General features: G+C 32.6%; 1 protein-coding gene across 2 annotated transcripts in view; it reads left to right on the forward strand.

Annotated features, from left to right (window-relative positions):
• The first annotated feature begins 2,064 nt into the window (after positions 1 to 2,064).
• LOC139517577 (thrombospondin-2-like) overlaps positions 2,065 to 17,139 on the forward strand; it is a 37,404-nt gene continuing 22,329 nt past the window's right edge. Inside the window, exons 1-2 of one of the 2 annotated variants that reach the window (XM_071308795.1) lie at positions 2,065 to 2,571; positions 3,149 to 3,240. The gene's annotated coding sequence lies outside the window, so the exon portion shown is untranslated. The remainder of the gene's footprint in view (positions 2,572 to 3,148; positions 3,241 to 17,139) is intronic. The other variant, XM_071308794.1, reaches the window with a different exon arrangement.

A 17,139-nucleotide genomic window follows, 5' to 3' on the forward strand; every position in this document is an offset into this window, starting at 1 on the left:
GGGACTTGTTCTAAATTTTGCGATTAGCTTGTTATCGCAACTCTTCAAAAACCTTAAAATTATTTGACATAAGGTCCTTTTGAAATTCTAAGTTACGCTTTGATTCAACGCCGGAACATTTGAGTCGAAGTGCTCTTAAAAATATATTCAAATAAACTGTTCAATACGATTAGTTCTTCGCCATATATACATATTAGATTTGGAGTATACTGAAGTGAGGTCATTTACCTTTAGATTATTTAAGTTATGTTAAACAACATATGACCTGACAAAAAGAACAAACACAAATGGTCTGTTGTAAATCGGAAGTAGCCATTTTTGTACTTATTTCATGCAAAGGTACATAGAAACTATCGCTTTTAAGAAACCAAATTCGATCCCAGAAATGGTAATGGTAAATCTTATTTCTAGAAAAAGTACATAGAAACCATTTATTTTATAATCTGTGTCATGTAAGTAATCATATGACAGTTATATACCCTTTTCTTGAAAATTTATATAATATATAACCATATTGAATAAATAAGGCTATCAATTTGTTAAAGCGAAAGAGGATGTGTATCTCCCTAATTGCATTTTAGAGCTTTATGTCAGATTTTCTTTTTCCTAATGCGTAAAGTGACTGTGTAAACCAGTTGTTTTCATTTTTATACGACCGCAAAAAAAATTTCGTATAATGGTATGATGTCGTCGTCGTCTGCGTCGTCTGTGTCGTCGTCGTCGTCTGCGTCGTCTGTGTCGTCGTCGTCGTCGTCGTCGCCCGGAGACACATTGGTTTCCGGACAATAAATTTAGTTTACGTGAATGGATCTCTTTGAAATTAATAAGGTTCGTTACCACAAAAGGAAGGTTGGGATTGATTTTGGGGACGATGGTCCCAACCTTTTAGGAATAAGGGGCCCAAAAGAGGCCCAAAACAAGCATTTTTCTACTTTCAGGATAATAACTTGTATATTAGTATTTCAATTGCTCTAAAATAGTACCACAATGTTTAATACCCCAAGTGGAAGATTTGGAATCATTTTGGGGGTTATGGTGCCAATAGTTTAGGAATTAAGGGCCAAAAAGGGGCCAAAAACAAGCATTTTTGTAGTTTCTGGACAATACCTTGTATTTAAGAGTATGTATCTATCTGACATTGTACCACAAGGTTCCATATCACAAAAAGAATGCTAGGATTGAGTTTAGGGGTTATTGCCCCATTCATGCAGGAATTAGGGGTCAATAACATGCATATAACTAGTTTCCAGATAATAGCTTGTGTATGGATCTCTCTGAAATTGTACTACAAGGTTCCATACTACAAAGGAAAGGCAAGGATCGAGTGTGGGGGTAATTGCTCCAAGGGGGGATTCAAAAAGTGTGGGGTCCAATTTTTTTAAGAGGTTCAACAAAATTTTCAAACTTTTTCAAATTTCAAATTTTTATAAAGTTTCAAGAAGAAATCTTTAGTTGCACATGCAGTATTGCGCAATAGATTTGTAAGATCTTGACATGTGTTTTGTGTCAGAAACCTATATTATGTCAAAAATTTGATAACAATCCAAATTCAGACAGTATGTGTTATTCAGCTTGAATATTGTGCCCAAATTTGGCCCAACTGTTCAGTGTTCAACCTCTGCGGTCGTATCAGGCTGCGCTCAACGAAACACTTTATTTTCCATTTGAATGGAAAAAACAATGGCATGTCTATATTGATCTCGATTCAACAATTGTGAATTAATGTGCGGAAAAACCTCCAATAGTTCTCTAAATCTATGATAAGAGAACAATTTTTTTTTTTAAATAATTGCTTTTAATTTCTTCTTTGAAAATAGGTATTAACAGCTGCCCTAGTGCCATTGGTTTTGGAACGATATTGTCTTTAGAAAAAAGTTCACCAATCCATATCGAAATACTCGCATACTTATAGATATTCATGTCATATTATTTTTATTAAGAATCAATGCATTACAGCTGCGACGATACTTGAGTTTTCAAGTTGTATTGATTTTGTTTGGTTCTTTTTTTATCTCCATAATCATAGGTGATTACCACTACTATTTGCATGTTTAACACACATTGTATGTTTCAAATCATCTGAAACAGCTGATTTCACTGTAGTTTATTATAACCCAATACACAGCAGATGCAGAGTGTGTTTTTCCTTCTGTTTTAATGAAGGAATGCATCAATAATTGTTTGGGGAAAAAACTCATATCTGGTTATATTGTTATCACGTGTATTAGAACGATTCCTTTCAGCTATGCATCTTTACACCATTAAAATCCTAGAATACGGCCTTTAAAAATCGATCGATACTATACGTTGGAGTACGCAGTTGTTTATGTTATAGAAGCAGGTAGTTACGGAATGATTAATGTCAAACAGTTTTCTCTATCATTGTACGTAATGAGATATAAACACAGATTTTTTACATAAACACCTTAGAGACATGTAATTATTTGTTGGTGGTAATGATTATCAATAGAAAACTGTGCTGTTCAAATTCTCATGTGTAGTGATTATTGAGAGGAATTTTGTGTTTTGAAAAAAATGTTATATGGAACTCTGATGGTTACAAAATGTCGTGTAAGTATGATATTTCTGTTTGACTGTTTAACACATCTTTAAATTTACACAGCAGTATACGTGTTTAATAGTACACAATACTATATCCAAGATTCTAAACAACATAAATACGTCAGTTTATAAAGATTATGTATGAATACCAACTAGAAAAATATGGCTGCAACATGTGTCATGCAGTAAAAAATATTTATCTCTTGTGCTTTTATTGTTTACGATATTGAGACTTAAAAGTTCCATAAATGACTAAATTCCATTTTAATTCAATTTTTCCCAAACGAATGGATATTAAAGAAATTGAAAGCTTTATCGAAGAAACTTTACAGTCATATTTATTCTGGGAGAACATAATTTATGTTTTTGGTTGTTATTGGCTTTACACTAGCATGACTAGTATTCACAGTAACTACGATGTAACTTTATTTGATTTAAATCACTTTTTCCAGGTATGATTTTATCGACAAAGCTGAAAATCGGAAAGACTTTTAAAATCTTAAAATTTTATGAGAATTTCAAATAATGTATGAGGTATTTCCTTTACGGTATGCGAATATTTATAATATGCCCATTTTGTGTTTAGAATACTGAACTCCAAGGCCAATTCAAAACTGAGGGGAAGTCCAATAAAACTGAAAAATAAGGAATATAATATTGAAGGAGAGATGACTTTAGGTTAGTCTGTCAGATATGTATTTTACAACTTGACATAAATAGAGCCTATCCAGAGCTCGACATATATTATCAAATTAAATCAAACGATTTTATCGATATAAGATTCAATAGAAGGATTGTCACGAAGATCGACAAAACCAAATAAGAACATGAATGAATCAAACACATTTGAATATGTAATAACATAGATATAGTATGTTAGATAAAATAATACTCTTGCCAATGTTATGCACAATATCCGAAGAAAAAAGGTATAAATGTAACATATTATTATCAAAATAAAACACATAATCAATAAAATTATGTAATATTACTATTACTTCAGCTATTTCCGCCCAGTATATATACTTTTTTTATATTAATAATAAAAATAATTGTTTATTAATAATGAGAGAGACTAAATCATTCTGTGGGGATGATTTTAAAAATAGCAAAAAGAACATTTTTTTAGCATTCACAACATAGTTTTTAGCTACATTTTCCAAATAAGGCGATCTTTGCAAGGTAACTGGAAAACTGAAAAAATGAATTTTACTAATACGTCAAGTGTCCAGATTTCTCTAAATTACAGAAGTAATATTAAGCTTCAAATATTTATAACATACTGTATCAATTTGTACATTGAAGTGATGTCTCATTTTTACATATTTTCGAGTTAAAAAATTGAAAACAACAGGTTTAATAATTTCAAAGCGTCCGAAGCGCTTTCCTGGATTTGAAGCGCTTTTTTGAATTTACCTTCATCAGGAACGCCAAAAGCCAAACGTTTGAAATCGGAGGATGTATAAGTACCGAAACCGTTGAAGAGCTATGTGACAAAAATACCTAAAATTGATAGCCAAATTCATCTAAAGTCAACTTTGCTTGAGGGAGTTGAAACCTTAGTTTCTTAATAATTTCAAAATTTATAAACGGACAATATTAGAAAAGTTTGTTAAATCATGTCAGTACCAAAGTACTGACTACTGAGCTGATGCTACACTCGGGGACTTGATAGTCCACCAGCAGAGGTATCGACCCAGTGATGTAAAAAATTGAAAACAACACGTTTAATAATTTCAATGCATCCGAAGCATTTTCCGCATTTGGATTACATTCATCAAGAACGCTCAAAGCCAAAAATTTGAAATCCTAGGACCGTTGAAGAGCTATAAGACAGAAATAGTTAAATGTCAATATTACAGTCATAACAGTCAATTTACACGCAGTGTGACGTGATAGTAATTATAACTTTTTTTTATTTCGTCCTAAAATAGAGTATGGTCCATTTCTGTATATAAAATCAAATAAACAATTTCTAAATCAGTGTCTGGAAGCACTTCGTAAAAAACTCATTATACGCATGGATTTCTTCTTGGTATATTTTCGTTGATATAACTTTCATCAAGATCTCGCAATTTTACGCTATACGGCCGTTTTATATTCATATGAACGAATTCAGAACAAAAAATACAAAAATCTATCCAAACAAGCACTAAGGTCAGCAGCAATTTTACACTTTCCAGTGAGTATATTGATCAACCGGAAGTCAAATTGATAGATGGTCATATAATTGTAAAGGTTAATCAATACACAATTTCCTTCTTTTATTAAAGACTATTTTGTTATTTTGACCATTAATAACACTTTATCGTTGCCAAGTATAGTAACTTACAAATGATGTTGAGACGGTAACGAAGTTAGCATGGCAATAACGGACACGAAGGTCAACAAAGCTACAAATTCATAGAGATTTTCCAACTGATTATCTGATCATATTATTATAATTTTAAGGAACTGACGTATCTACAAAAAAAAAGATAAAACTACAAATTTCATGTATGGCATATTTTTCTTTTTAGATATAACATTTCCTATCATAATCATTTCATTTACTGAGTTTAAAAAAAAGACATTGGACCAATTCCCCCCGAATCAAAGTTAAGATTTGGACAATTCTATTTCGTACTTTTTAACATACATGTAAGGTAATAGGTAACAGGTGAATATACTATTGGTATCGGTATCGGATTCGACCCGGAACTTGTTAATTATTGGCAATATTAATTATGTGGAAAACAAAAGGGTCTGGAGTGGTGTAATTTTTAATCTACACCATTGTCCTATATTAGCTATATATAAAGTTGAATTCTTTGATTTGTTGTTTTTATCCGATGACGGCATTATAAATAAGGTGTCTTTCTAAAATTTGTTCCTATATGTTTTTATATTATTTAATATAAATGGGACTATTATTTTGAATATATGGGACTCGCGCAACACTTTAGAACCACCTACCGAATGTTTAGTCCAGCTGCTTACTCTGGTCATGAAATGCAATAATTTTACCTTTAATGGTGAGAATTACCTTCAAATAAACGGGACAGCGATGGGGACGAAAATGGCACCGTCTTATGCCAATATTTTCACTGGCAAATTAGAGAAACAAATTATTTCAACATCTTTATCCAAACCTCTGTCTTGGTTCCGTTTCATCGATGATTTTGACATGAAATGGATTGAATCCCAACAAAAATTGGATGCTTTTATCAGACATGCAAACAACGCCCACCAGTCAATTAAATTTACATATGAAATATCCGACTCTAAGATATCTTTCTTAGACACAACTACATCTATAAAGGACGGTGTCATATCAACAGACCTCTAATGTAAACCTACAGATAAACATCAGTACTTTTCTCCCCAAAGCTGTCACCCCAAACACTGTACAAAAAGTATCCCGTACAGTCAAGATCTCAGAGTAAAGCGGATTTGCTCCTCTAAGGAGGCTGTCACTCAGCGGTTACAGAAACTTCGCGGATTTTTAATCAAACGAGGTTATAAGAAATGGGACATTGATAAGGGGTTTGCGCGTGCTAACAATAACAGCCGCAATGACCTGTTACAGTACAAAAAGAAGAGGCGCAGCAAAATAGTTCCATTTGTTTTAACATACAATCCCACCTTTACTAACCTTTCACGTTTGATCCGTGCCAATTGGCAAAGTATTGCCAATCACAAAAAATTATCCAAAATCTTTCCCGATCCTCCTGTCTTAGCTTTTCGGAGACCAGCAAGTCTAAAAGACTTATTTGTGAAAGCTGTCGTCTCCTCTAATAAAAGCAGTTCAACTACAGGATGGTGCAAGTCATGTGGTAACAAACGATGTCTGACTTGCCAACAAATACTGAATACTCAAACATTTACTTGCCACTCCACTGGGTCTGTGTACACAATATTTTGTAATGTAACTTGCAAAACCCAAAATGTTGTATACATTCTTCAGTGTCGATGTGGCATGCAGTATGTTGGCGAGACAGAACAGCCATTCAACAAACGCATGAATGGTCATCGTAGTGACTACACCTGCAAGCCCGACCTCCCCGTAAGTCGTCATTTAAGATCACATGGGCACGTCCAAGCTGAACTTAAAAAACTTACCATCACCATCATAGATCACAACGAGGACTATGCTATATCTTGAGTCACCACCTTTGGGAATTTAGAGTTGTGCCAGTTCACATCGTAAATAACTATTTTTATTTTGGCATATCTTTATAGTCTTTGCGCCGTGTTTGGAAATTTTAAAATTGTTCCAGCGTTCGCTTAAATTGTATAAATTATTATCTCCAAGTGTTAAAAATCAAAACTATGTACCAGTATACTCAGCAATCTTTTCAAAACAGATTCAGATTCAGATTCAATATTTTATTGAATCTGAATCCAAAACATGTGAATGAATGGATGGACTCTATTCTTATAAAACTACATTTCATAGTTAAGCTCATGTTGTAGTATACAGCCATTCAATCCAAAATTTCATAATTGCACAAATGGCAAACACACAAGTAAGAGTTCAAATGATTCACAATTACATTAACTAAATGTCAGTTGCACATGTTAACATGCTATGCTAAATAATACTACAGAAAATTTAATCCGGGTATAATTTCCAGTCTTATTTTTCACCTGTCATTCAACCAAAACTCTTATTGAAAAACCCTTTATTCTTTTTGAATATACTTTAACCATAACTAGTTACAGATCAATTTAAAATTTTGTTTGGTTCGGATGATTATTTTACAGAGTTATGGTCCTCGGACTTATAAATTTCACGCAAATAATCAGTTTTTCAACACTTTAATCGTCATCCTTGAAGATAATGATTTGATAATTCGTATATAGTTTACAACACGAAAAATAATACATCAAGTTAGCATGTTGTCTTAGGAAAATTAATTTTAACCGGTAGTATTGTAAATAGCCATGCAATACTCTCAGAATACTTGTTAGTTGTAGACTAGTAATTTTAATAGCTTTTCATTTAATGTAAAAATGATACCAGTAGTTTTGTAGAAAGGTGGAAGATGGCAATGAGATAATCAAACTCATCTCGAAGACAAATTGACAACGCCATAGCAAAACAAAAAAACCAACAAAAATGCGGACAACAGTTTATGAAAACATTAACAAACTAAAGATGAGCAACACGAACCCAACCTAATAAACAGGGGGATCTCAGTACCCCGGCAGGATTAACACATCCAGCTTCACATGTGGTACCCGTCGTGTTGCTCATGTAAGTATACATTCGGTATTAAGTCTAATCCGGGATGTCACGTACAAGGAAAAGGGGACATGATTGAGGCAAAAACAATTTGAACAAGTCCATCTTGATCTGTGAAACAGATAATTTGATTGTATTCAAACATTAGAATACCAAGCATGAGATTTGTTTTATAAGATTGCTGTTTGCATATAATCAATTCTAATTCTAGTGAGTCGATTTAACAAGTAAATACTTTGTAGTCAAATCTAAACACTTCTTGTTTGACTTCCAATGTAATTCCAATGTTAATCAATTGTTCTGTGCTATTAATCCATCAAGTTCTTGTGATAATAAATGGAGTTGAGATCGTCATTTATAATCAAATTCAACCTTAATAACAAAGTCACACCATTAATGAATATTTATTAATTCCAAAGTAATTGGTTATTGTAGTACAAATAAAAAAAATCAGTTTCAATGTATTACACGTATGTATCATATTTTTCAACCCGATCAACTGGAAAATGCTGAAACTAGGCACTCGTTATTTACGATCTCGTAGGGGGAAATATCTAAAATGTTGGAAGTGCAAGCATTTACAAATCAAGAACATTTTGCAGTTATGCACTTTTTATACGACCGCAAAATTTGAAAAAAATTTCGTCGTATATTGCTATCACGTTGGCGTCGGCGTCGTCGTCGTCGTCGTCGTCGTCGTCGTCCGAATACTTTTAGTTTTCGCACTCTAACTTTAGTAAAAGTGAATGGAAATCTATGAAATTTTAACACAAGGTTTATGACCACAAAAGGAAGGTTGGTATTGATTTTGGGAGTTTTGGTTCCAACATTTTAGGAATTAGGGGACAAAAAGGGCCCAAATAAGCATTTTCTTGGTTTTCGCACTATAACTTTAGTTTAAGTTAATAGAAATCTATGAAATTTTGACACAAGGTTTATGACCACAAAAGAACGGTTGGGATTGATTTTGGGAGTTTTGGTTTCAACAGTTTAGGAATTAGGGGCCAAAAAAGGGCCCAAATAAGCATTATTCTTGGTTTTCGCACAACAACTTTAGTTTAAGTAAATAGAAATCATTGAAATTTAAACAAAATGTTAATGACTACAAACGGAAGGTTGGTATTGATTTTGGGAGTTTAGGTCCCAACAGTTTAGGAATTAGGGGCCAAAAAGGGACCCAAATAAGCATTTTTCTTGGTTTTCGCACCATAACGTTAGTATAAGTAAATAGAAATCTATGAAATTTAAACACAAGGTTTATGACCATAAAAGGAAGGTTGGTATTGATTTTGGGAGTTTTGGTCCCAACAGAATAAGGGGCCCAAAGGGTCCAAAATTAAACTTTGTTTGATTTCATCAAAATTGAATAATTGGGGTTCTTTGATATGCCGAATCTAACTGTCATGACTGTGTATGTAGATTCTTAACTTTTGGTCCTGTTTTCAAATTGGTCTACATTAAGGTCCAAAGGGTCCAAAATTAAACTTAGTTTGATTTTGACAAAAAATGAATCAGTTAGGTTCTTTGATATGCTGAATCTAAAAATGTACTTAGATTCTTGATTATTGGCCCAGTTTTCAAGTTGGTCCAAATCGGGGTCCAAAATTAAACTTTGTTTGATTTCATCAAAAATTAAATAAATGGGGTTCTTTGATATACCAAATCTAACTGTGTATGTAGATTCTTCATTTTTGGTCCTGTTTTCAAATTGGTATACACTAAAGTCCAAAGGGTCCAAAATTAAACTTAGTCTGATTTTAACAAAAATTGAAATCTTGGGGTTCTTTGATATGCTGAATCCAAAAATGTACTTAGATTTTTTATTATGGGCCCAGTTTTCAAGTTGGTCCAAATCAGGATCTAAAATTATTATATTAAGTATTGTGCAATAGCAAGTCTTTTCAATTGCACAGTATTGCGCAATGGCAAGAAATATCTAATTGCACAATATTGTGAAATAGCAAATTTTTTTTTAATTAGAGTTATCTTTCTTTGTCCAGAATAGTAAGCAAGAAATATCTAATTGCAAAATATTGTGCAATAGCAAGATTTTTTTTTAATTGGAGTTATCTTTCTTTGTCCAGAATCAACTTAAATCTTTGTTATATACAATATACAATGTATATTCACTTTTTACTACCAACTGATAAATTAAAATAATCTTTACCATTCAGTGATAACAAGCAGTTTTTTTACATCTTAATATTTTATGATGTATTTAAATGAGTAGTTACTGTTGCAAACTCCATTAGAAATTTTAATTGAGATTAGTTTTGGAATAAGGGAAAGGGGGATGTGATGAAAAAATTGGGTTCAATTTTTCTCATTTGAAATTTCATAAATAAAAAAGAAAATTTCTTCAAACATTTTTTGGAGAGGATTAATATTCAACAGCATAGTGAATTGCTCTAAGAGAAAACAAAAATTTTAAGTTCATTAGAACACATTCATTCTGTGTCAGAAACCTATGCTGTGTCAACTATTTAATCACAATCCAAATTTAGAGCTGAATCCAGCTTGAATGTTGTGTCCATACTTGTTCTTGAATGAAATAAGTTTGAAGAAAATGCCTGCAAACATGACAAAGTCCAATTGTAGTACTACCATCTTTGGTACGTACTACTAATATCTGACAGATAAAAATATCTAACAAACATCTGAATATCTTATATTTTAGACATTCGATGAACTACTTGTAATGTTTGGACTCAATAGATCGGATGTCGGATTCGTTTTATCTACCACCGACCGTTTTATTTTACTGGAGATTTTTTTAAACGTTTCAAAAAGAATCTTGATACATAATATCAAATAGTTAAGTTATATCCGTTTTGATAATTATTTACATCACTGGGTCGATGACACTGCTGGTGAACGTTTCGTCCCCCAGGGTAACCCCAGCCCATGCAGCAGTCAACACTTCGGTGTTTACATGAATATCAATTATATGGTAATTTCTATAAATTATTGTAGAATAAAATAAACTGTTTGCAAGAGTATGAATTATTCAAAATACTAAGGATTTTCTTATTCCAGACACAGAATACCTTAGCCGTATTTGACACAACTTTTTGGAATTTTGCTCTTCAATTAATGCTTGTCTGGTTTTTTTTTGGTTTTTTTTGTTGGTTTTTTTTTGTTTTTTTTTTAAACCTTTTTTGATCTGAGCGTCACTGATGAGTCTTACGTAGACTGTAGATGAAATGCGCGTCAGCGTATCAAATTATCAGCTTGGTACCTTTGATAACTATTTACACCACTGGTTCGATTCCACTGCTAGTGGACCTTTCGATCCCGAGGGTATCACCAGCCCCGAGAGTATCAACAGCCCAGTAGTTACAAGCCAGGTACATTTGACAACTTTTATCCAGTGCATGCCTGTATCCACGAACAAAATTTGTTTTCGAAGCGATTCAATAATCTATAACATGATGCATTACTGTTTAACTGAGATGTTCCAATTGACGATCAATTAATTGATTATATGATGCACTTTACAGATCCTTATTATTTCCTGTAGACAACTATAACGTGCATTCAACTTTGCAGACAATGGAAATGCCGACGTGAAATCTTTTGCGGAAACCAAAACTTAACTAACATTGTACATTAATAAATATAGATATACTTGAATTATTGGTGTACTTGAATATGCTGTACCTAACAGAGTATTTAGATTTTGTATATGGTACTATAATAGGTAAAATGTAATTTAGATATTTTCAGTTCTATGACTTCATTCATTCTGTGTCAAATATTTAATCAAGATAAAAAAAATCGGAGCATTATTAAGCTTGGATATAGTGTCCATACTTCCTCCAACTGTCTAGGGTCGGTCGGATCTATGGCTGCACCCGCAGAACATTAAATTTTATTGTTGCAAAACACCTTGCAATTATTTTTTTATATGGTAAAATAAGCATGAATGATTGCAGTTATTTATTTCCTTTTTAATGTAATATGTGATAGGAGCTACCTATTGAGCCATCAGAGGGTTGTTGCTTTATATCAACTAGATTTTGCATATTGTTGGTACTTATCTTCATACGTTTTCGTGATCAGCTATTCCAATTAGCGACGAATGGTATCTCTATCTATCTGTATCTGTATCTATCTGTATCTGTATCTGTATCTGTATCTGTATATTGCATAGTGTAGGATCTAGTCGTTGAGATACATGAAGGTGCACTAGAAGGCTAGCTCATTTGTCAGTCCAACTGTTGGACGACAGCCGTGATATCTTTCTAATCATGCGATGTTATCTTATAAGGGTGGTTCCACTAAACAAAATATGTTTTGGCAAAAAAAAATATTTGGGATCTCTTGACTTGTGATATATAAACTTAAATGATCTACTGTTTTGGTTTCTTGCTCTTTTTTTAACAATATTTCATTTTGGAATGTTTGAAGTCACCAATCCTTTTGCTTTCATTATTCCATTATTTCATATGGGTATAAGGAAATCGTCGTTTCTTTACTATACATGTAGGTATAAGAAACCGGTTGCAGGGTTCAACGGCATCAATCCATAAATCACCATATACAACATAATCAACCGTTGATGTTCTTCAATTCTAGCATGGAGAAGTGATAGTGCTAGAGTAAACAGCATGTCTTTAACACACATTGTAACTCTGAATTTGTAGTCTTGCAGGATGCCTCACGACTGTTTTTTTTTTGCATGCTTCCTATCTTTTCTATTTCCTTGACGGGTGAGTGTCCCTTATGACAGACAACACGGACACTATTCCAATATTGTGATCAATTGTTAGTGTAATTAGATACAAATTTGCAAGAAATCCTTTGTAATATTCTGCGGGGGGGGGGGGGGGGGGGGGGGGACTAAAACAATGTTTTCCATCATTTAGTTGGACAATTTCTGTGTGCCATGTTGGTATAGACTCAAATCAATTTTCCACCATTACTGGTATGCTCCCTTCAGAAGTATATAAGTACATATAAAAACATTTTTTAAAATATCGTTTTATATTTTTCGGTGTATTTTTTTAATTCAGAGAATTGTAATTTATACACTTTTCTTAATTGTGTGTCCACTTCTTGTAATGTTGTTTTAAATCAGATTAAACCCATCTGGAATTTGCAATGATATTGAATACACTGTAGTTATAGTTTTGTCTGTATGCTGATATTATTGCGTAATACATAATGCAAAAAACAAAATCAGCATTATCATAGACAAGTTGCTCTATGAATACTGTAGAATCCAAATAGTTTTAGTATATTAAATCTTTCGGTAATAATGTAAGACAGTAAATAATACATTGATCTTTATTTACCAAAGTCATAACAATTACCTATATGCCTACAATATATACAATACACAGTGTGAAACATATTACAACATGTCAGATCTTAATTTTAGTGCACGAAATATGAATTTAACAGTATTACAAAGATCTCTAAGACTATTCGAACTCTAACAAGGACCAATAAGGATTAAAATTTAAAAAAAAACAAGTATTATTTTTCCAAAAGATACTGCGTAGAAAGTAAATTAACAACTAAATTGGATTTTTTAGGTATTTACATCTTATTCACACTGCCCTTAGTATAAAGTAGTTTCAAAATAATTCTGAAGACCGGCTTAGATTGCGGATAAAATTGGTCTTATTAAGTTGATGACATGTAGCGTTGTGTATCGATTATGAAAAAAAATTCACGGGAATTATGTGTCTTCTCTATATAATTATGTACCTTAGCATCTAAGAAAAATAACTCAACTACAAACTTAAGTTTGTTGTCTAGCTCGCTGCGTATATCTTTTCTGAGCTGCCGCTTTTATAACAATACAGCAATATTATAACAACATAACATATATACAAAATACTATTTTCCATCATCTTCCAAATTATCAATATTCAAAACACACAAAATACTGTTTCGTGGCCGATCAGGAAAAACCAATTTGGAAACCCGAGTCCTTTTGTCAATGCCATGCGAAACTCAAGTGTTGGACCGCACTTATAAAACATAAATGTGCATGTACAAAAAATGCTCAATCTAACTAAATAAAAGGGAGTTTTAGTCCGAAGACTACGGCTATAAAAAAATTTATAAGACACAACATATAATCCAAATCCGATTACGGTTATATAGCCATACCATATATATAAAAATTATATATAACAGACCATTAACAATTGTCAAATTGAGCATTCTTTATGCTTATGAAAAAATTTGATGTACACAGTACGAACGCAAGGCTGGAAGTGATACTTATATACCTATCTATTTACCACTACACTTTTGGCGCCAAAAATTCATACGCCTCGGAAATACCTTGCCTTACCGAGAAGACAATAAATTCACTCTTTACTGCGTGCCGCGGGAATTATCTAATCAATCGACTAAAAAAGTGTCTGCTTGATTAAAATGAGCAAGTGTCGCCAAATTGTCACCGTTGGGCTACCATTAATGGAAATTTATGTATAGAACAACTACTTTAAAATTAATGTCGATATAACTTCGAAAGGACTCTAATGTGATCAAGGTATCCGTTACCGTGAAGGAAGATCAAGTTTCTTCGTCTTTGGTAGAAGGGGTATATGCAGAGTGTCCAATAGAATTGTCAATACCTAATTTCTTTATTCAGCAGATGATATGATATGATTTACGCAGAAAAATCATGTTTTGGGTTTTAACTGCGGGGGGGCAAAAAAATATTTGTAATGGACCTTGGGCATGTGCTTTGCAACATTTGGGTCTTTAAAGATCTATAAACGACCCCCTGCCATTACCCATTCGGAAGTAGTATCCACGTCTTTTATGGGGTTTAGCCCATTGCCTGGCATAATTCTCGACTGACTCCATCAGTTTTTTTTTAGGGATTTGTGGATTCAGTGTTATTAACAATGTTCAGGTCACCATTAAAATGTGTCCACTCAGATAATATATGAAGGGAGAAACACCTTGAATATGTGCTTCGGTCAATACTCTTACATCCCATACAAAAAGAAGCATTCATTTCTTAATAATCTCTTAACAATTTCTAAATTTATCAACGGGGAATTGTTTTTAAAAGCGTTATAATTCCTGCCAATACCGAAATTGTTAGTCTTACTCGATAGTTATTATAAAAGATGTTTTATTGTTTTAGGTTAATATTTTTTTTTTAGATACATATCATGTTGTTACATATGTTTCACGTTAAAAATACCTTTTTGTAAAACAGCTCTAGCTAGATAAGGACGTAAGTAATTCAGAACAATTTATAATTGGTGCTTTCTTATAAGGACGTAAGTAATTCAGAACAATTTATAATTGGTGCTTTCTTATATCTGATATAAAACATATGAAATAAAACGAAATTATCACAGAAGTAACGAATCCCGAATGGATTGCATGAAATATGTCGGAACTTTCACACCAAGTAAACAATGTCGTAATGAATCTAAGATTTGTTGTAAAATTTCGGAACTCTCGAAACAAGTAAACCACTCGAGCGACTACATATATAAGTCTTGAGGGATGTAGCACAGTAGATATTTTTGGCAGTCGACAATTGTGCTTTGGATGTGTCTCTCACATAAAAAGGGTGGTATCACATCAATTCTGTATATATAAGAAAGAAAAACAAACGTTTTATATTACAAAATTAAAATGAACGAATTATTATTTTCTATTTAAACGTCATTACTGTAACTACATCCGGCATTGATTTCTTAACACTTTCATGTTTTTTATGTTGGCATAAAAATCGAATAACCTTGACCTAAATGTAGTTTGTTTTATGATTTTATATTGATGTAAATAAGAATCGACTGAATTCATAAGCTGTTGATATTCCAGTGATAAATAAGTTAAATCAACTTTCAAATTTGGAATATTGATGGAGGGAAATGATAAATGAAATGATGGACGCTTTCTGCATGGAGTGTAGATAAGTGCAAGTATGAGGATCGGGGGGGGGGGGGGGGGGGATATTTATACTAACGAAAAAATGAAACTAAGAGAATATTGGGAAAAAAAATACCAGTACGGAAAATTGATTTCCCTTGAGGAACCCCTGAGGATATTTGTATCAAATGGGGCATAACTTTTTCAACAGAGGTGCTCTATTTTTATGACAAATATCAAAGAACCAATACCAACAACGTTATCAACTTCATTTTTACTTACCATGCCTACCTCCACAATTAAGGCAACTTTTGCGCTCAGCGGAATTGCAAACTTGCAATTACTTAACGGTCTCTTTTAACAATGGTACATCTTACGTTACAATTCAGTAAATGTCTTGTACATACGGATATTGATTACTATGGCAAGCCGTTCTCGTCAAAACTATGTTTAAACCATTTTTCGAAAATTTTACACACTGAGAATTACAACAAAGCACACTGAGATTTAAAAACTTCAAAACGCACACTGAGAATTGAAAATTACACACTGAGAATTGAAAATTACACACTGAGATTTCAAAAAGACACACTGATAATAAATAAACTGAAAACACACACTGAGAATTTGAAATTACACACTGAGAATTTAAAATTACACACTGAGATTTGTGCGGACTTTTTATGCGCACATATCTAATTAGCATACTTAATCTGAATCTATTACAAGCTTAAAACAACAAGGGGACATAACTCGTTAGTCCTTCGATTTGGTTCCAAATTATTAATAAAAAAAACTTTAGAAATACAAGAACAAGAAAAATACCCACTTACTCTTATTACAAAATATAACCAAATGGTGAAAAACTTTATTAAATTATTAGAAAACATTGGAACAATCTGCAAAAGAAAGCAGTGAAATTTTTACTCAAGTGTCTATTTTAGCATATAAACGTAACAAAAATATAAAAGATTAACTAGCGAAATCAGGGAAACAGTTGGAAGACTTTTGAAAAGGGACACGTGTTTAATTACTGGTAGTAATGATCTGAATTATAGGCAACAAACTTATGAATATGAGCGATGTTAAGTCTTGAAATTTATTACGAATGTTGGTTGAAGGAATCGCATTTCATTATAATGACAAGAGTTCTTCAGATCAAGATATTAATCTGTTGAATTATTAATCTCAGTGTGTATTTTTGAAATCTCAGTGTGTAATTAACAATTCTCAGTGTGTGTTTTTCAATTTATTTCATCTCAGTGTGTGTTTTTCAATTGATTTCATCTCAGTGTGTCTTTTTAACAATCTAATTAAAAACCGATCTCTTATCGCTCCTGTTTATGATATGTCGCTTGGGAGATCTAACGAAACCGGCTTTGAGGTCACATGTGAGTGAACTAAAAGTTATGAATTTATAAAGATATGCAAATGAGTTGACGACCTATTAATAAGCCAATCAAAAAAGTTTATGAATTATTTTGACTGACGAT

Source organism: Mytilus edulis, chromosome 3 (assembly GCF_963676685.1).
Source record: "Mytilus edulis chromosome 3, xbMytEdul2.2, whole genome shotgun sequence".
Lineage (NCBI taxonomy): Eukaryota > Metazoa > Mollusca > Bivalvia > Mytilida > Mytilidae > Mytilus > Mytilus edulis.